Below are 20160 nucleotides of genomic sequence, written 5' to 3' on the forward strand. Positions count from 1 at the left end.
CTTATGTGTTGCTTGGGAGAGTGCTAGGAGGGAGTTCAGTAATTTTCTTACTCAGCTGACCGACTTGTGCCTTCAAATTTCTAATGGAGGACCTTGTTTCAGTCATGAAACTTTGAGTGGTCTTGATTAGATCAGAGACTATGGTTGGTAAGTCAGAGTAGCTTTGCTTAGAATTCTCTGTCTATTGCTGAGAAGATGATGGAAAAGGCTTGCTATTACTAAACCTGTTTCTTCCACCATTATTGTTGTTGAAACTTTGTTGAGGTCTCTGTTGATCATTCCATAAGAGATTTGGATGATTTCTCCATGAAGGATTATAGGTGTTTCCATAGGGTTCTCCCATGTAATTTACCTCTTCCATTGCTGGGTTCTCAGGATCATAAGCTTCTTCTTCAGAGGAAGCTTCTTTAGTACTGCCTGTTGCTGCTTGCATTTCAGACAGACTCTGAAAAATCATATTGACTTGTTGGGTCAATATTTTATTCTGAGCCAGCATGGCATTCAGAGTATCAATCTCAAGAACTCCTTTCTTTTGAGTTGACCCATTATTCACAGGATTCCTTTCAGAGGTGTACATGAATTGGTTATTTGCAACCATTCCAATGAGTTCCTGGGCTTCTGCAGGCGTCTTCTTCAGATGAAGAGATCCTCCAGCAGAGCTATCCAATGACATCTTGGATAGTTCAGACAGACCATCATAGAAGATTCCTATGATGCTCTATTCTGAAAGCATGTCAGAAGGGCACCTTCTGATCAATTGCTTGTATCTCTCCCAAGCTTCATAGAGGGACTCACCATCATTCTGTCTGAAGGTTTGGACTTCCACTCTAAGCTTGCTCAATTTTTGAGGTGGAAAGAACTTTGCCAAGAAGGCATTAACTAGCTTTTCCTAAGAGTTCAGGCTTTCTTTAGGTTGTGAATCCAACCATGTTCTAGCTCTGTCTCTTACAGCAAAAGGAAAAAGCATAAGTCTATAGACTTCAGGGTCAACCCCATTGGTCTTGACAGTGTCACAGATTTGCAAGAACTCAGCTAAGAACTGATGAGGATCTTCCAATGAAAGTCCATGAAACTTGCAATTCTGTTGCATTAGAGAAACTAATTGAGGCTTAAGCTCAAAGTTGTTTGCTCCAATGGCAGGGATTGAGATGCTTCTCTCATAAAAATCAGGAGTAGGTGCAGTAAAGTCACCAAGCACCTTCCTTGTATTGTTGGCATTGTTGTTGTTTTCGGCTGCCATGGTTTCTTCTTCTTTGAAGAGTTCTGTTAGGCCCTCTAAAGAGAATTGTTCTTTAGCTTCTCTTAGCTTTCTCTTCAAGGTCCTTTCAGGTTCAGGATCAGCTTGAACAAGTATGCCTTTATCTTTGCTCCTGCTCATATGAAAGAGAAGAGAACAAGAAAGTAGAGAATCCTCTATGTCACAATATAGAGATTCCTTGAGGTGTCAAAGGAAAAGAAGAATAGAAGGAGGAGGTGGAGAAGAGGGAATTCGAACTTATCAAGAGGGACAGAGTTCGAATTGCACCTTAATGAGGAGTCTTAGTCCTTTAAATAGAAGGATGTGAGAAGAGGGGAAGAATTTTCGAAAATTAAACCAAAAGATTTTGAAATAATTAAAAGAAATTTTGAAAATTTGATTGATGATTTTCGAAAACTAAGATTGGAAAATAAATCAAGTGATTTTTTTTTAAAAAGATTTTGAAATCAGAAATTAAAAAGATATGATTGAAAAGATAAGAAAATCAAATTAAAAAGAGAAAGTTTTGAAACTAAAGTTGATTACTTGACTAATAAGAAATTAGAAGATATGATTCTAAAATTTAAAATTTGATCCTTTCTTAATAGGCAAGTAACAACTTGAAAATTTTTAAAGTAAATCTTGAATTGAAGCAAGGATTTTTGAAAATAGTAAAAATAAATATAAAATGGAAAGAAATTGATTTTGAAAGAGATATGATTGAAAAGATATGATTTGAAAAAGATTTGATTTTGAAAAATTATGAAAACTTGAAAAAAATGTGAATTAAAAACAAAATATTTCCTCTAGTGTCATCCTGGCGTTAAACGCCCAGAATGGTGCCCATTCTGGCGTTTAACGCCCAAATCTCTACCTTTTTGGGTGTTAAACTCCCAGTCAGGTACCCTGGCTGGCGTTTAAACGCCAGTTTTCCTTCTTCACTTGGCGTTTTGAACGCCCAGATTTTTCTGTTTGATTCCTCTGTTGAATGTTCTGAATCTTCAATTCACTGTATTATTAGCTTGAAAAGACACAATTTTGAAAATATTTTTGAATTTTTTAATGATGAGAAACAATAAAAATTTCAACTAAGATCAAATAAACAATGCATGCAAGACACCAAACTTAAATATTTTCATATAAGAGACACTAACAAATTGAGAATGCATATGAGAAACAACAAAACACACAAAACAAGAGAATTTGAAGATCAAAGCAATGAAATCATCAAGAACAACTTGAAGATCAATGAAGAACAATATGTATAAATTTTCGAAAATTAGAAGGATAAAGACATGCAATTGACACCAAACTTAAAATTAGACAATAGACTCAAACAAGAAACATAAAATATTTTTGGTTTTATGATTTTAAAATTTTTTTGTATTTTTTTCTAAAATTATATAGAAAAGAAAATAAAGAGAATCAAAACTTTTAATAAGAATTCCAGGAATCATGCAATGTTAGTCTAAAGCTTCAGTTTAAAAAGATTAGACATGTTTGGCCAAGCTTCAGCAGGACATTACATTCAATAGCTAAATTGATGAGAATTAATCAGCTTTTTTGATGATAAGAACATCACCTTGAAACTCTAGAATTCATTCTTAAAAATTCTGAAAAGTACCTAATCTAAGCAACAAGATGAACCGTCAATTGTCCAAACTCGAACAACCCCCGGCAACGGAGCCAAAAACTTGGTGCACAAAATTGTGATCATCAACAATGGCGCCAAAGACTTGGTGCTCTCAAACGTGAATCACACTTTGTCACAATTCCGCACAACTAACCAGCAAGTGCACTGGGTCGTCCAAGTAATAAACCTTACGTGAGTAAGGGTCGATCCCACGGAGATTGTCGGCTTGAAGCAAGCTATGGTCATCTTGTAAATCTCAGTCAGGCAGATTCAAATGGTGATGGAGGATTGATAATTAAAAGATGAATAAAACATAAAATAAAGATAGAGATACTTATGTAATTCATTGGTGGATTTCAGATAAGCGTATGAAGATGCTTTGTTCCCCTTGAACCTCTACTTTCCTATTGCCTTCTTCCAATCATTCATACTCCTTTCCATGGCAAGCTTTATGTTGGGCATCACCGTTGTCAATGGCTACATCCCGTCCTCTCAGTGAAAATGGTCCTGATGCTCTGTCACAACATCGGCTAATCAGCTGTCGGTTCTCGATCATGTCGGAATAGGATCCATTGATCCTTTTGCGTCTGTCACACGCCCCACAATCGCGAGTTTGAAGCTCGTCACAATCATCCCTTCCCAGATCCTACTCAGAATACCATAGACAAGGTTTAGACGTTCTAGATCTCAGGAATGGCCACCAATAATTCTAGCCTATACCACGAAGGTTCCAATCTTAGATCAGAAACCCAAGAGATACGCATTCAAGCCATTGCTAGTAGAACAGAGGTGGTTGTCAGGCACATATTCATATGTGAGAATGATGATGAGTGTCACGGATCATCACATTCATCAAGTTGAAGAAGGAATGAATATCTTGGAGAAGAAATAGACTTGAGTTGAATAGAAAAATAATAGTACTTTGTATTAATTCATGAAGAACAGCAGAACTCCACACCTTAATCTATGGTGTGTGGAAACTCCACCGTTGAAAATACATAAGAACAAGGTCCAGGCATGGCTTTGAGGCCAGCCCCCAAACGTGTCTAAGATAGCATAAGACTTATCAAAGATCCAAAAAATATCAAGTGTGAAAATACAATAGCAAAAGGTCCTATTTATAGAGAACTAGTAGCCTAGGGTTTACAGAAATCAGTAATTAATGCAGAAATCTTCTTACGGACCCACTTGGTGTGTGATTGGGCTGAGCATTGAAGCTTCCATGTGTAGAGACTTTTTTTGGAGTTAAACGCCAGCTTTTGTGCCAGTTTGGGCGTTTAACTCCAACTTTTGTGCCAGTTTTGGAGTTAAACGCCAGAATTCTTGAGCTGACTTGAAACGCCTGTTTGGGCCATCAAATCTCGGGCAAAGTATGGACTATTATATATTGCTGGAAAGCCCAGAATGTCTATTTTCTAACGAAATTTAGAGCGCACCAATTGGGCTTTGTTAGCTCCAAAAAATTCACTTTGAGTGTAGGGAGGTCAGAATCCAACAGCATCTGCAGTCCTTTTTCAGCCTCTGAATCAGATTTTTGCTCAGGTCCCTCAATTTCTGCCAGAAAATACTTGAAATCACAGAAAAACACACAAACTCATAGTAAAGTCCAGAAATATAATTTTCAAATAAAAACTAATAAAAATATAATAAAAACTAATTAAAATATACTAAAAACAATGCCAAAAAGCGTATAAATTATCCGCTCATCACAACACCAAACTTAAATTGTTGCTTGTCCCCAAGCAACTAAAAATCAAATAGGATAAAAAGAAGAGAATATACAATGAATTCCAAAAACATCTATGAAGATCAGTATTAATTAGATGAGCGAGGCTTTTAGCTTTTTGCTTCTGAACAGTTTTGGCATCTCACTTTATACTTTGAAGTTCAGAATAATTGGCATCTATAAGAACTCAGAATCCAGATAGTGTTATTAATTCTCCTAGTTAAGTATGTTGATTCTTGAACACAGCTACTTTAAGAGTCTTGGCCGTGGCCCTAAGCACTTTGTTTTCCAGTATTACCACCGGATACATAAATGCCACAGACACATAACTGGGTGAACCTTTTCAGATTGTGAATCAGCTTTACTAGAGTCCCCAATTAGAGGTGTCCAGGGTTCTTAAGCACACTCTTCTTTTTGCTTTGGACCTCGACTTCAACCGCTCAGTCTCAAGTTTTCACTTGACACCTTCACGCCACAAGCACATGGTTAGGGACAGCTTGGTTTAGCCGCTTAAGCCAGGATTTTATTCCTGTGGGCCCTCCTATCCACTGATGCTCAAAGCCTTGGATCCTTTTTATCACCTTTGCCTTTTGGTTTAAAGGGGTATTGGCTTTTTCTGCTTGCTTTTCCTTCCTCTTTTTTTTTTTTTGCAAGCTTTTCACTGCTTTTTCTTGCTTCAAGAATCAATTTTATGATTTTTCAGATCATCAAATAACATTTCTCCTTTTCCTTTCATTCTTTCAAGAGCCAACAATTTTAACATTCATAAACAATCAAATTCAAAAATATGTACTGTTCAAGCATTCATTCAGAAAAACAATAGTATTGCCACCACGTCAAAATAATTAAACTGTTTTAAAATTTGAAATTCATGCACTTCTTTTTCTTTTTCAATTAAAAACATTTTTTCATTTAAGAAAGGTGATGGATTCATTTTCATAGCTTTAAGGCATAGACACTAATGATCATGTAATAAAGACACAAACATAGATAAACATAAAGCATAATTTTCGAAAAACAGGAAAATAAAGAACAAGGAAGTTAAAGAACGTGTCCACCTTAGTGATGGCGGCTTGTTCTTCCTCTTGAAGATCTTATGGAGTGCTTGAGCTCCTCAATGTCTCTTCCTTGCCTTTGTTGCTCCTCTCTCATGATTCTTTGATCTTCTCTAATTTTATGGAGGAGGATGAAATGCTCTTGGTGCTCCACCCTTAGTTGTCCCATGTTGGAACTTAATTCTCCTAGGAAGGTGTTGATTTGCTCCCAATAGTTTTGTGGAGGAAGATGCATCCCTTGAGGCATCTCAAGGATTTCATGATGAGGAATTTCCTCATGCTCTTGTTCATGAGTGGGATCTCTTGTGTGCTCCATCCTTTTCTTAGTGATGGGTTTGTCCTCATCAATGAGAATGTCTCCCTCTATGTCAATTCCAACCGAATTGCAAAGGTGACAAATGAGATGAGGGAAGGCTAACCTTGCCAAAGGAGAGGACTTGTCCGCCACCTTGTAGAGTTCTTGGGATATAACCTCATGAACTTCCACTTCCTCTCCAATCATGATGCTATGTATCATGATAGCCCGGTCTATAGTAGCTTCGGACCGGTTGCTAGTGGGAATGATTGAGCGTTGGATGAACTCCAACCATCCCCTAGCCACGGGCTTGGGGTCATGCTTTCTTAGTTGAACCATCTTCCCTCTTGAATCTCTCTTCCATTGAGCGCCCTCTTCACATATGTCCATGAGGACTTGGTCCAAACTTTGATCAAAATTGACCCTTCTAGTGTAGGAGTGTGCATCTCCTTGCATCATAGGCAAGTTGAATGCCAACCTTACATTTTCCAGACTAAAGTCTAAGTATTTCCCTCGAACCATTGTAAGCCATTTCTTGGGGTCCCGGTTCACACTTTGATCATGGTTCTTGGTGATCCATGCATTGGCATAGAACTCTTGAACCATTAAGATTCCGACTTGTTGAATAGGGTTGGTGAGAACTTCCCAACCTCTTCTTCGGATCTCATATCGGATCTCCAGATATTCGCCCTTTTTGAGCTTAAAAGGGACCTCGGGGATCACCTTCTTCTTGGCCACAACTTCATAGAAGTGGTCTTGATGCACCTTTAAGAGGAATCTCTTCATCTCCCATGACTCGAAGGTGGAAGCTTTTGCCTTCCCTTTCCTCTTTCTAGAGGTTTCTCCGGTCTTTGGTGCCATAAATGGTTATGGAAAAACAAAAAGCTTTAGCTTTTACCACACCAAACTTAGAAGGTTGCTCGTCCTCGAGCAAAAGAAGAAAGAAGATAGTAGAAGAAGAAGAAATAGAGGAGATGGAGTGGGTTTTGTGTTTCGGCCATTATGGGTGGGTTTGGGAGGGAAAGTGGTTTGAATTTGGATGGTGAGGTAGGGGGAGTTTTATGAAGGATAGATGTGAGTGGTGAAGAGAATGGTGGGATTTGATAGGTGAGGGGTTTTTGGGAAAGAGGTATTGAGGTGATTGGTAAATGGGTGAAGAAGAAAGAGAGTGGTGGGGTAGGTAGGGATCCTGTGGGGTCCACAGATCCTGAGGTGTCAAGAATTTTTCATCCCTGCACCATGTGGCGTGCAAAACGCCCCTTGCTGCCAATTCTGGCGTTAAACGCCACGCTGCTGCCCATTTTTGGCGTTTAACGCTAGCTTCTTGCCCATTCCTGGCGTTAAACGCTAGTCTGGTGCCCTTTTCTGGCGTTAAACGCCCAGAATGGTGCCAGACTGGGCGTTTAACGCCTATTCTGCTACCTTTACTGGCGTTTAAAAGCCAGTAACTGTTTCCTCTAGGGTGTTCTATTTTTCATTCTGTTTTCACTTTATTTTTGCTTTTTCAATTGTTTTTGTGACTTCACATGATCATCAACCTACAGAAAACATAAAATAACAAAGGAAAATAGAAATTTAACATAGATAAGTAAAAATTGGGTTGCCTCCCAACAAGCGTTTCTTTAATGTCAATAGCTTGACAGTGGCTCTCATGGAGCCTCACAGATGTTCAGAGCAATGTTGAAACCTCCCAACACCAAACTTAGAGTTTGAATGTGGGGGTTCAACACCAAACTTAAAGTTTAGTTGTGGTCTCCCAACACCAAACTTAGAGTTTGACTGTGGGGGGCTCTGATTGACTCTGTATTGAGAGAAGCTCTTCGTGCTTCCTTTCCATGGTGATAGAGGGATATCCTTGAGCTTTTAACACAAGGGAGTCTCCATTCACTTGAATGATCAATTCTCCTCTGTCAACATCAATCACAGCTTTTGCTGTGGCTAGGAAGGGTCTGCCAAGGATGATGGATTCATCCATACACTTCCCAGTCTCTAGGACTATGAAATCAGCAGGGATGTAATGGTCTTCAACCTTCACCAAGACATCCTCTACAAGTCTATAAGCCTGTTTCTTTGAATTGTCTGCCATCTCTAGTGAGATTCTTGCAGCTTGTACCTCAATGATCCCTAGCTTCTCCATTACAGAGAGAGGCATAAGGTTTATGCTTGACTCTAGGTCACACAGAGTCTTCTCAAAGGTCATGGTACCTATGGTACAAGGGATTGAGAACTTTCTAGGGTCCTGTCTCTTTTGAGGTAATCTCTGCCTAGTCAAGTCATCCAGTTCTTTGATGAGCAATGGAGGTTCATCCTCCCAAGTCTCATTACCAAACAACTTGGCATTTAGCTTCATGATTGCTCCAAGGTACTTAGCAACTTGCTCTTCAGTAACATCTTCATCCTCTTCAGAGGAAGAATACTCATCAGAGCTCATGAATGGCAAAAGTAAATTTAATGGAATCTCTATGGTCTCAGTCTGAGCCTCAGATTCCCATGGTTCCTCTTTAGGGAACTCCATGGAGGTCAGTGGACGTCCATTGAAGTCTTCCTTAGTGGAGATCATTACCTCTTTCTCCTCTCCAGGTTCGGCCGTGTGGGTTGTGGTTATTGCCTTGCACTCTCTTTTTGGATTCTCTTATGTGTTGCTTGGGAGAGTGCTAGGAGGGAGTTCAGTAATTTTCTTACTCAGCTGACCGACTTGTGCCTCCAAATTTATAATGGAGGACCTTGTTTCAGTCATGAAACTTTGAGTGGTCTTGATTAGATCAGAGACTATGGTTGGTAAGTCAGAGTGGCTTTGCTTAGAATTCTCTGTCTATTGCTAAGAAGATGATGGAAAAGGCTTGCTATTATTAAACCTGTTTCTTCCAACATTATTGTTGTTGAAACTTTGTTGAGGTCTCTGTTGATCATTCCATAAGAGATTTGGATGATTTCTCCATGAAGGATTATAGGTGTTTCCATAGGGTTCTCCCATGTAATTTACCTCTTCCATTGCTGGGTTCTCAGGATCATAAGCTTCTTCTTCAGAGGAAGCTTCTTTAGTACTGCCTGTTGCTGCTTACATTTCAGACAGACTCTGAGAAATCATATTGACTTGTTGGGTCAATATTTTATTCTAAGCCAACATGGCATTCAGAGTATCAATCTCAAGAACTCCTTTCTTCTGAGTTGACCCATTATTCACAGGATTCCTTTCAGAGGTGTACATGAATTGGTTATTTGCAACCATTTCAATGAGTTCCCGGGCTTCTGCAGGCGTCTTCTTCTGATGAAGAGATCCTCCAGCAGAGCTATCCAATGACATCTTGGATAGTTCAGATAGACCATCATAGAAGATTCCTATGATGCTCTATTCTGAAAGCATGTCAGAAGGGCACCTTCTGATCAATTGCTTGTATCTCTCCCAAGCTTCATAGAGGGACTCACCATCCTTCTGTCTGAAGGTTTGGACTTCCACTCTAAGCTTGCTCAATTTTTGAGGTGGAAAGAACTTTGCCAAGAAGGCATTAACTAGCTTTTCCTAAGAGTTCAGGCTTTCTTTAGGTTGTGAATCCAACCATGTTCTAGCTCTGTCTCTTACAGCAAAAGGAAAAAGCATAAGTCTGTAGACTTCAGGGTCAACCCCATTGGTCTTGACAGTGTCACAGATTTGCAAGAACTCAGCTAAGAACTGATGAGGATCTTCCAATGGAAGTCCATGAAACTTGCAATTCTGTTGCATTAGAGAAACTAATTGAGGCTTAAGCTCAAAGTTGTTTGCTCCAATGGCAGGGATTGAGATGCTTCTCCCATAAAAATCAGGAGTAGGTGCAGTAAAGTCACCAAGCACCTTCCTTGTATTGTTGGCATTGTTGTTGTTTTCGGCTGCCATGGTTTCTTCTTCTTTGAAGAGTTCTGTTAGGCCCTCTAAAGAGAATTGTTCTTTAGTTTCTCTTAGGTTTCTCTTCAAGGTCCTTTCAGGTTCAGGATCAGCTTGAACAAGTATGCCTTTATCTTTGCTCCTGCTCATATGAAAGAGAAGAGAACAAGAAAGTAGGGAATCCTCTATGTCACAGTATAGAGATTCCTTAAGGTGTCAGAGGAAAAGAAGAATAGAAGGAGGAGGTGGAGAAGAGGGAATTCAAACTTATCCAGAGGGACAGAGTTCGAATTGCACCTTGATGAGGAGTCTTAGTCCTTTAAATAGAAGGATGTGAGAAGAGGGGAAGAATTTTCGAAAATTAAAGCAAAAGATTTTGAAATAATTAAAAGAAATTTTGAAAATTTGATTGATGATTTTCGAAAACTAAGATTGGGAAAGAAATCAAGTGATTTTTTTGAAAAAGATTTTGAAATCAGAAATTAAAAAGATATGATTGAAAAGATAAGAAAATCAAATTAAAAAGAGAAAGTTTTGAAACTAAAGTTGATTACTTGACTAACAAGAAATTAGAAGATATGATTCTAAAATTTAAAATTTGATCCTTTCTTAATAGGCAAGTAACAACTTAAAAATTTTTAAAGTAAATCTTGAATTGAAGCAAGGATTTTTGAAAATAGTAAAAATAAATATAAAATGGAAAGAAATTGATTTTGAAAGAGATATGATTGAAAAGATATGATTTGAAAAAGATTTGATTTTGAAAAATTATGAAAACTTGAAAAAAATGTGAATTAAAAACAAAATCTTCCCTCTAGTGTCATCCTGGCGTTAAACGCCCAGAATGGTGCCCATTCTGGCGTTTAACGCCCAAATCTCTACCTTTTTGGGCGTTAAACGCCCAGCCAGGTACCCTGGCTGGCGTTTAAACACCAGTTTTCCTTCTTCACTGGGCGTTTTGAACGCCCAACTTTTTCTGTTTGATTCCTCTGCTGAATGTTCTGAATCTTCAATTCTCTATATTATTAGCTTGAAAAGACACAATTTTGAAATTTTTTTGAATTTTTTACGAAAATTATATTTTTGGTTTTATGATTTTAAAATTTTTTTGTATTTTTTACGAAAATTATATAGAAAAGAAAATAAAGAGAATCAAAACTTTTAATAAGGATTCCAGGAATCATGCAATGTTAGTCTAAAGCTTCAGTCTAAAATGATTAGACATGTTTGGCCAAGTTTCAGTAGGACATTACATTCAATAGCTAAATTGATGAGAATCAATCAGCTTTTGTGATGATAAGAACATCACCTTGAAACTCTAGAATTCATTCTTAAAAATTCTGAAAAGTACCTAATCTAAGCAACAAGATGAACCGTCAGTTGTCCAAACTCGAACAATCCCCGGTAACGGCGCCAAAAACTTGGTGCACGAAATTGTGATCATCAACAATGGCGCCAAAGACTTGGTGCTCTCAAACGTGAATCACACTTTGTCACAATTCCACACAACTAACCAGCAAGTGCACTGGGTCGTCCAAGTAATAAACCGTACGTGAGTAAGGGTCGATCCCACGGAGATTGTCGGCTTGAAGCAAGCTATGGTCATCTTGTAAATCTCAGTCAGGCAGATTCAAATGGTGATGGAGGATTGATAATTAAAAGATGAATAAAACATAAAATAAAGATAGAGATACTTATGTAATTCATTGGTGGATTTCAGATAAGCGTATGAAGATGCTTTGTTCCCCTTGAACCTCTGCTTTCCTATTGCCTTCTTCCAATCATTCATACTCCTTTCCATGGCAAGCTTTATGTTGGACATCACCGTTGTCAATGGCTACATCCCGTCCTCTCAGTAAAAATGGTCCTGATGCTCTGTCACAACATCGGCTAATCAGCTGTCGGTTCTCGATCATGTCGGAATAGGATCCATTGATCCTTTTGCGTCTGTCACACGCCCCACAATCGCGAGTTTGAAGCTCGTCACAATCATCCCTTCCCAGATCCTACTCAGAATACCACAGACAAGGTTTAGACGTTTCAGATCTCAGGAATGGCCGCCAATAATTCTAGCCTATACCACGAAGGTTCCAATCTTAGATCAGAAACCCAAGAGATACGCATTCAAGCCATTGCTAGTAGAACAGAGGTGGTTGTCAGGCACATGTTCATAGGTGAGAATGATGATGAATGTCACGGATCATCACATTCATCAAGTTGAAGAACGAATGAATATCTTGGAGAAGAAATAGACTTGAGTTGAATAGAAAAACAATAGTACTTTGTATTAATTCATGAAGAACAGCAGAGCTCCACACCTTAATCTATGGTGTGTAAAAACTCCACCGTTGAAAATACATAAGAACAAGGTTCAGGCATGGCCGTGAGGCCAGCCCCCAAACATGTCTAAGATAGCATAAGACTTATCAAAGATCCAAAAAATATCAAGTGTGAAAATACAATAGCAAAAGGTCCTATTTATAGAGAACTAGTAGCCTAGGGTTTACAGAAATCAGTAATTAATGCAGAAATCTTCTTCCTGACCCACTTGGTGTGTGCTTGGGCTGAGCATTGAAGCTTCCATGTGTAGAGACTTTTCTTGGAGTTAAACGCCAGCTTTTGTGCCAGTTTGGGCGTTTAACTCCAACTTTTGTGCCAGTTTTGGAGTTAAACGCCAGAATTCTTGAGCTGACTTGGAACGCCTGTTTAGGCCATCAAATATCGGATAAAGTATGGATTATTATATATTGATGGAAATCCCAGAATGTCTACTTTCCAACGCAATTGAGAGCGCACCAATTGGGCTTCTGTAGCTCCAGAAAATCCACTTTGAGTGCAGGGAGGTCAGAATCCAATAGCATCTGCAGTCCTTTTTCAGCCTCTGAATCAGATTCTTGCTCAGGTCCTTCAATTTCAGCCAGAAAATACCTGAAATCACAGAAAAACACATAAACTTATAGTAAAGTCCAGAAATATGATTTTTAAATAAAAACTAATAAAAATATAATAAAAACTAATTAAAATATACTAAAAGCATACTAAAAACAATGCCAAAAAGCGTATAAATTATCCGCTCATCTGGAAGGAAAAGAAAAGAGAGAAGAGAGAGATTGTGTTTGGTGGAAGTGAATAAGGGATTCAAATGAATTGAATTTTATTTATCCGGTTAGTAACGAGTTTGAGAGTGATCACCGACTTGGACTTGGATCTTTATTTGGGCTAGGTTTGATTTCTTTCTTTCTTATGGTTCAGTTGTCCATCCTTTTTGGATCAAGATTTGAGTGAATGGTATGGTTAAAATTTGTGTTGGCCAATGTGTTTGTGTTTATGGGCTTTCTTACTGGGCTTGTTTCAATAATACACTTTTTCATTTTTTTATTTGGAAAAAGAAAAAAAAAATCTTTTAAACTCTGCTAATTTTTTCACAAAGGGAAGAAAGCATGGAGCTGAAATAACTCACTTAAAACCCCTTTTAAAGGATTATGCGGTACGATTGAATCAAATAAGCCCTTTTGGAATAAATATTCAGCTACTTGTGAATCTTCGGGTATTGTCGTATTCAACTTTTCAGTGGTACGGAGTCAAATGCTAGAAAATTCATTTCTAATAGAAATTGTTATGAAAGAAACCAATTTTTAAATGCTGGAGTAGATCCAAAGGAGATTCCACTTCCTCATGAATTTATCTTGAATCGGGATATAGCTTCAAAAGATGATAGAATTAAGAATACCCACTAAAAAAACTAATACAATCCATAATGAGGTACCAGAAAATACAACATTTTTGTTACTTGAGCAACCATCAGGAGAAGCAAATATGGTTAAAAAAGAAAAGGGAAACTGTTTTATATAAATTGAATATCCCTCTTATTTTTTATTCTCTTTTCTATTGTAGTGATAAGCCGGAGGAAGGTGAGGATGACGTCAAGTCATCATGCCCCTTATGCCCTGGGCGACACACGTACTACAAACGCAAAGCTTATGGCTGACTGATATTGTGCACCATCATTTAGCTATTGCGATTCTTTTCCTGATAGCTGGTCACATGTATAGAACCAACTTCAGGATTGGCCACAGTATAAAAGAGAATAAAAAAAGAAAATTAATTTCTGCACATTACACAAAAACAATCATATAACCAATTTGATAATAAGTCAATAATGTTTGGTCATCACTTTAATTAAGTTTTAGTTTTCCAAATTCAAAAATTTCTCCCTTAATGAAAAACATTATTAAAGAATGAATTGAGAGAAGTTGAGGGTAAGAAACTTCCCTTTGATGATTTATTTAATATGAAACTCCCCCTTTTCTTTGATCACTAAGATCTTTTTAAATGTTTGCTTTTAACAACCTGTGGAAACAATTCCAAGTAACCAATATATTTGCAAACAATTCTAAAACACCACATCCTGTTTAGTTTTTGCAAGGTTTTTCACAAGATCATTAATCAGCCTTATCAAACACAGAGTAATCACAGATTAAAGCTAATATTCTTAGAATTTAGATATCAAAGAACAAGACAAAAGCATTTAAATGTGATTTCTCATCTTTCCAAAACAGAGGCAGCCATTCAAAATAGAACATAGGCAGTCATGAGATAAAAACTTTCCATCAAACAAAAACATGAGTTTCACAAATTCAAAGTAGAGGCAAATATTTTTAGTAACCCATTTTTAATTCATTTTTCTTTGTTTCTTTTCTCATGTTCAAAAATTTAAAATAGAGGTAGCTATTTTTAGCAATAGCCCATTTTTTAGCTTATTTTCTCCCTCTTTTGTTATCAAGGAGGAAACCTGCAGAAAGAATGTCTCTAAACAATCCAAAACAGCAAGTTAAACAAGCTATTACTAACAAAGTTAATGAGATAATCCTATTACAGTCATCCATAAAGTAGTATTTAAAGCAGTATCCAAAGTACCAAGAAACACAGTGCCATCAAAATAGAGTTCAGAATTCAGAAACAACTAAGTATCAAACTTCCAAGGGCAACAGGGGACAAGACTAAGCATCAGATTCCTCTTCTTCAGTCTCCAAGATGTCTTCCTCTTTCTCGGACATTACCTGATCCTCATCAAGTGAATCAAGGTGCTTTAAAAGTACCTTAATTCGGTCATGGGATTTCATCAAAGATTTTTCAGTTTGAATTGTAATCTTTCGAATTTGTTTGCTTGATTAGACCATCTGTTTGGTCATAGACACAAACTCTTGGAGGACATCTTTGACAACCCCAGTAATCAAGTACTTGTGGGAATCAGAAGTACCAGCCACTGAAGGTGAGGAAAGGCTTTCATCTTCACTTTCATCCAAAACTTGATCCTTAGTGGTCTTGGTGTACTTTCCTTTGGCTTGTTTCATTGCACCACCGCCCTTTAGAGATGAAACTTTGTTTTCGACAGACTCATTACTTAGATCAATTGAAAAAGATTCAAATATGCAAGTCAGAAATATTTCATAAGGTAGAGAAATATTTTTCTCACTTCTAACACAGTCTAGCATGTGACGAATCATGAGGTAAGCAAATGAAATATGAGCAAGATTCAGAGTGGCATACAGCACCAAAATATCACAGATGGTAACTCGCTGGTATGATCCACTTTGGAGAAGAATAATATGAGTGATGATTCGGTAGAGTTGGGCTCTAACAGGACCTAGAGCCTTATGGGTGGAAATCATACCATCCATAAGTGAAAAATTTTCATAAATGCTAGCCAAGGCATCCTAATGAGAGATACCTAGATGGTCATCTCATTTTCCAGACATGTAGGCTCTCACTCCGATGTCTTCATAACCAAGTACATCACTAATGATTTCCTTATTCACAACAATTTGACAACCCTTGACATAAGAGTGGATTTCTCCCTCATGAAAAAGCAAGTTGGTATAAAATTCTCTGACCAAATTCGGATATACTGGTTTTCGAATATTGAAGATGTTTTTCCATTTCAAAAGATCAAAGTTAACTTTAAAATCAATTCCTTTTTCAGTCAGAGCCTTAAGGTCAACAACTAAAGTAGATCATAGAGAACGTTTTGACAGTACTTGTTTGTGAAACTCATAATCCATACAGGAAGAAAAGCAGAGAGAATCATAATGAGAATGAGAAGGTTTACCAATTTGGTTTTGTAGTCAAGAGAATCAATGTTAGGAGGTCCCCTGGAAGGTTTGAGAAATGGCCTTCTAGAGGCCTTGGAGGGATGGCTAGAAGGGGCAAATCGTCCTGAAGGATGAGGGGTAGAGCGAGGAGGTGGAGATGGTGGATGATCTTCTTCATGCATGGGACCCTTTCCTTTTCCTCCCTTATTAGCCCGAGATAACTCGGCCTCCTTCTGTGTTGAGGAAGCCCTAGGATGAATGGTCTTTATTGCCATGGATTCCGTCTGTTAAGGTGACTGAGATGAAGATGAGTGAGAATGAATGTGTATGTGAGTGTGTGATTGAGATTGCTTTGAATGAGGAGGGGTTGCAAGGAGGTATATAGGTGCCAGTGCCTCTTCTAGTAGCAACCTTCTTTTTCATAATGAAGAAGAAAAGAGAGAATGGAGGGGAGAGAGAACAGCGTAGTGGAGTAGTGGAGAAGAGAGAGATTTTCTTGATTAAGAAAATGTTTTTATATTGATGTCAATTTGTATTATAAATAAATATTTATTTATAATAATTATTATTTATTTAAACTAATAAATATATTTTTGTTGAACCAGCCTAACAGGAATTTGATGATTTGTAATTGGATCTGTTGCAGACGTGGAATCCAATGGTAAAAAATTACTTACGCTCAACGGGATTCTACCACGTTTCTAAGATTGGGGTGATAAGAGGATTTTACCCCTTATTAACTGCTCTGGTGGAAAGATGGAGACCGGAAACTTATACATTTGTATTGTTGGTGGGTGAGGTTACTGTGACACTGGAAGATGTCGCTCATATATTTGGCCTACCCATTGATGGAGAGCCTGTGAGTGGCTGGACAGATAGTAGTAGCGACTTCCAACAGAGCCAGAGTATCGCGATATTCAATTGCAAACCAGTTGTCAGTAGTTCTTCGAAATCTTATATAAAAGTTGGGTTGGGTTCATCGTATTAGAGACAGAGAGTCATTGGACAGTGAGGAGTTTATTAAGAGATATGTCAGATGTCAGATTTTCTGTTTGTTGGGTTTGACCCTATTCACGGATAAGTCAACCGCATATGCCCATGCGAAGTATCTACTATTGCTTTGCGATTTTGAGCGGATCCATATAGCATGTCTCACGCATCTTTGTAGGGCATTATGCCGTGCATCACGGTATGATACTAAGGAGATATATGTCCCTATTAATCTGTTGTTTGTTTGGGCATGGGAGCGACTGCCGTGTATTGCGCCTGTACTGAAATGGTCCCTTCCACCGGCTGAGATACCAGTTGCCATGAGATAACAGTTCCTATTTTAGTCCTGCATTATATTGAACCAGCATATTTGATTGACGGTAACCATTTTTAATTTTTTTAATGAACTATGTTTCAGGTGGAGTCATTCCGAACGGACCACAGCGTGGTTATCGAAGACCACAGTGACTTTTAGGCAGGAAATAAACTACATGGACGAGATAAATATTTAGGGTTCGTGTCATTCCCGTATCGAAACATTAATATAGGGTTCTAATTTTCTAATAATATGGGCCAGTTTGTGTGGCAGCTGTACGAAAGATTGATCATACCCGACGAGTTACATGGACACCTTGAGGTATGTGACTCGGTTTCTCCGTTATTGTCATTCGAGTGTGTCGAATGACACCCTGTAAACCGAGTGATGCGTCAGTTTGGGTATGCACAGCCACCCCCTGTGGTAGCTAGAAAGTGCCCACAGTCACACGTCCGTCGCGCAAGATCAACTACCAACACCTTTTCGCTAGTCATTTCGCGCACCTTAAACACCTCATTTCCTCTATCAAACTGGTGCACAACTATATTCCCAGCATGTTGCATATTTACTTCTATCTGCTATTGTGTAAATACAGAGTAAGTAAATCCAGCATGCTTGCATTTATGAGTCTCGGCACTCTTCCACATAAAAAGTTCATTTAACCAATAATATGTTGCTCGGATGAGCGCCAACACAGGTAGGTTTCGGGCACTCTTTAGCACTGAATTAATGCATTCGACAAGGTTCGTCATCATATGGCCCCATCGATGTCCCTTGTCAAATGCCAATACCCAATGTGTAAGTCCAATGGCATCGCACCACCGGACATATGCCTCGCCTCGCTCTTCCAACCTCTTATAGTTGATGTTGTACTCCTCCACCGTCCTTGAATACCCTATGTTGACAAAAAGTTTTTGTAAGTGCGGGACTTTGAATGCCCTTAAGAAGTTGCTACTGATGTGCCTCATGCAAAATATCTACTATGCTCTTAGAGGTTACCAGTCACCTTCGGAAAGATTTACTACTGCCCGAATTGACTCATGTTAGTATGAGATCATACCCACACCGTCTCTTTTAACAACATGCATTCATAGATTCCTAAGAAAGAAGTGCCACGCATCAATTGTCTCCCCCCTCCACCAAGGGCACAATGTTCTAGTTCTCATCTTGTACAATAGCAACCAGAAGTGTACCTTTGTATTTTTCGTATAGGTGTGTGCCGTCAACCTGAACTAAAGACTTGCAATGCTTGAATGCTCTAATGCATTGATTGAAACTCCAAAAAATGCGGTGGAGTATTCTGACCCCCTCCGCCTCCTCACTCCCGTTATATAGGGGTCATGTTTCTATTTGGACAATTGAACCAGACATCTTATGAACCATGACTGAGATCCACCATGGCAAAGCTTAGTAAGAATCCTCCCAACCACCAAAAACTTTGGCTATGGACTTCTGCTTTGTCAACCAAGCCTTTCGATAACTGATGGTATAATTGAACCTTGACTGGACTTCCGTAATTATAGATTTCACCTTGACGGACGGGTCGTTCTCGACCAATGGCCTTATAGCATTAGCAACTGTATCCGAGTCCAACTTGGAATGATCATGTGAAATCGTTCTCATTGTGCACGTGTGCCTACCGTTGTATCTGCGTATCTCCCAACAACCCTTTTTCTATATCAAGCTGGCTCGGATAAGTCAATTGCACCATGCTCACACGTCTTACATTTTGCATAGAACGTCTATCGCTCAGACTCATACACATTGTAGTTGACTCCTCTAGAGATAGTGTAACTTCTAATTACTGCGATGACCGACTTTCTAGAATTATATTCCGTTCCAATCCTGAACTCTCCGTCCTCAGGATCAGCAACACCTACAGAAAGCAGAAATTATCATTCATTGATCAATCCAAAAATATAAATTAACAAAGACGTATTATTCACTCATCATGAACCTATGTTTTCATATTCCGAAAATTCCGGTGCATACACGGCGTCAAGATCCAATTTACGCTTAAAAGATGGAACATTCATCGGTTGACTAACTGAGGGATGAACCACTACATTCTCCGCTGCTACCTCAACTCCCACATCACCGTCCTCGTCTTCGTCGCCGGCTTCATAAGTGGTTTCGAAGTCCTCTTCGCTGTCACTATTCATTCCTTCGTACACTGCAGCTCTATCATCCTCTATATCTAAATCATTTTGAATCTCATCTGCCTCTACGTTTTCAAACTCAACATACAACTCAATCTGTGGTTGTCGCATCTGATTCTGTCGATGAATTTAGAACATATTTTGCATACTCGCTTCGTCAATGATCAGCATAATATCAAACTATATTAGACCACGAAAAACTATAACCGGATTCTAGTACAAAATACTGCTCACTCTCCTCAACATACCATTCTCCATGCTTTGACAGAGACCGTTCTGAAGCTCCATGAATGTCATGGTGCATGGAACCACAAACAAAAACAGATTCTGACACACAAATCTCACTCCCTCATGAGTATTCCGTATAATCTCACCGTTACAATACACTACCAAGTTTACAGTACCCTCCATTACACTACCAACATAATCAAAGAAAACTCAAAAAATACTCTTCTTCACAATGAAAATGGTATCGAGTTTTGCCTTATATAGAGGGAGTACTTAGCACGCCCCCACGTGTTGTATCACCAGCCAACCAGACTGAGACACGTGGCAACACGCCCCCTACGTGCTGACTCTGCACGCCCTCCACATGTTGCTTCATCAACCAATGAGAGAAAGCCACGTGTAACACGTCCCCACATGCTGACTCAGCACGCTCCCCCACGTGCTGCAGTCCCAAGCAACCAGACTTTGCCATGTGGCAATCACGCCCCCCACGTGCTGCATGCAACATGCCCCCTACGTGTTGGAACTTCCATCTGACACGTCTATCAATTTGTAAATACACTCACTACA

The 20160-nt window shown here is 38.7% G+C and overlaps 2 non-coding genes and 1 pseudogene across 2 annotated transcripts; 2 read left to right on the forward strand and 1 right to left on the reverse strand.

The window, feature by feature from the left end:
- Positions 1 to 727: 727 nt before the first annotated feature.
- Positions 728 to 835, forward strand: LOC148574831 (small nucleolar RNA R71). The gene has a single exon (XR_015906859.1). It is a non-coding gene; the product is annotated as a small nucleolar RNA R71 (small nucleolar RNA).
- Positions 836 to 9304: 8469 nt separating this feature from the next.
- LOC148574832 (small nucleolar RNA R71) lies at positions 9305 to 9412 on the forward strand. The gene has a single exon (XR_015906780.1). It is a non-coding gene; the product is annotated as a small nucleolar RNA R71 (small nucleolar RNA).
- Positions 9413 to 18945: 9533 nt separating this feature from the next.
- LOC148574833 (uncharacterized) lies at positions 18946 to 19773 on the reverse strand (annotated as a pseudogene).
- Between the last annotated feature and the right edge of the window lie 387 nt (positions 19774 to 20160).

The sequence above is a fragment of the Arachis ipaensis genome, chromosome B2 (assembly GCF_059453495.1).
Source record: "Arachis ipaensis isolate K30076 ecotype BB chromosome B2, ASM5945349v1, whole genome shotgun sequence".
Classification (NCBI taxonomy): domain Eukaryota; kingdom Viridiplantae; phylum Streptophyta; class Magnoliopsida; order Fabales; family Fabaceae; genus Arachis; species Arachis ipaensis.